The following is a 1,989-nucleotide window of genomic DNA, read 5'->3' on the forward strand; positions in this document are numbered from 1 at the left end:
GTGATTCGATTTGTATATATGAAATAAATTGATGTACAAACTTTTAATCTGATGTAATGATGTCCCGATCCCGGCCCACACCTTCTTCCGACTGCTAGCCAGAAAAATTCCGGTACAGTTTCTATGCTCAAAGTCACTTAAACAGTGGAATATAAAAATATAAAAAACTTGTGGTTGATAAAAATGTATAATTTGATTTGTCATATTCAGTAACACATCTTCCCAAAAACGTTATTGTCTATATCTTGAGAAGTTTTTGTTTAGTTTACAAAAATAATTTTTCGGTAAGAAATTTGTTAATAAACTTTAAAAATTGAAGATACAATTTAAATTCTATTTCATTGCAATTTGTAGAAAATTGTGGCCGTTGTTAAACAGCAATGAACAGAAATCAGTGAAGCAACAGAAGTCCTTGTGATATAAATTTTGTCTTGTTATCATTTAATTTTGGCTTGTCATCATGTTGGTTAAACAAAAACATTTAAAGAACTGAAGTGTTTATGCAAAGCAAATTATTGTATGTAGCTTTGTTATTTAAAATTATTAAATATTTAGACCTATGAAGAAATGGACTATGAAGAAGGTTTATGTTCTTTTACGTTTCCTGATTTAAATTGTATTATTCTGTAAAGTATAGAAAGAGATGAGGAATTTTTGTACACATGACTTGTGAGGCAGGGTGTGCCACGTGTAAGTGGCTCTTTCCTGCCATTTTGTAATATCCGCTAAGATGAACATTCATCAGAAAGGATTATTCTAGATCATTGTCATTGGCCAAAGTACAAGTGTTTTCATTGGCCAGTGTATTAGAATTATCAATTGGTGAATGTGGCAAACTGGAGTGTTGCTATTGGTTATCTGTAATCATTTGATTTCCTGTTTGTGACTCCTCGCGTGTGCGAGTTAATTTGTCCGCGTCTTTGAATTTGGATCACTACAGCCGGCGGACGCATTTTGCGCAATGTGTCTTCAGCCGGCAAAGGTAAGCGCTATGTTATTGCCTTATGTTATTTAAATGCATTCTTGTGTTTCGGACCTTTCCCACTTAATGTAACTTCAGTAATTATGTAGAATTTCACCTTGTGTGCCGGAGTTTCCTCTAGTTTTCCACATTTTCCAAAATAGAGCATTTGTATGACTTAACTCTTATGCTAGTCCGCAAAGTGTTGTTTTCGGAGGCAGACCTTCTTTTCTAACTCTAGTTGTGATTGTAAGTAACTGTAACACTCTTTCTTGAATAGCGTAATTAAAATTTTTATTCTTTCAAGGTTGCCTCCTTTCATTCCGTAAATTTTACTTTAATGTGAAACTCTGTTCGTGACCGAAGAGCTTAATTGTTTCCCTTACACGTCTTTTGTTTTGTGTCTCAAGTATCATTTAATCCGCAGTTCATAAATTTGTTCATTTATAATTGTATGTTCATTTTCTTAATAATTATTTGTCCGTTGGGTGTATTATTGTAAGTCCTTTCTCCCCCATAACGTCATACGTTCCTATGGACCTCACAGGGCCCCCGCACGTTCCACTCTCCTCTCTTAGTTGTCATTTTAAGGCCTGTAAGTGTTCCCTTGTATTTGATTTAATTTTGAGTATTGAAAGATACTCGTTACGTTTCCATGCTCTGATGTGTATTCACTGCCACGGCGTCATTTTACTATTTCCTTATTCACATTTTATGTCAACTGTCAACATGTATTTTTATTCTCGTATCAATACGTATTATTATTATTATTATTATTATTATTATTATTATTATTATTATTATTATTATTATTATTATTATTATTATTTTATTACAATATTTATTATTATTTGTGTATGCGCTCTAAACAACGTTACAAAAATATCTAATAATTATCATAATGTTCTCCTAAGGAATTTACTTTATATTGATAAATATGTACATTTTGTTAATCTTCGGGAAGTGTTATACTCCAAACCCGACTAATATCTATACTTAAAAGAAAATAAGCAACAACGTAAATAATC

The sequence above is a fragment of the Anabrus simplex genome, chromosome 1 (assembly GCF_040414725.1).
Source record: "Anabrus simplex isolate iqAnaSimp1 chromosome 1, ASM4041472v1, whole genome shotgun sequence".
Taxonomy (NCBI): Eukaryota; Metazoa; Arthropoda; class Insecta; order Orthoptera; family Tettigoniidae; genus Anabrus; species Anabrus simplex.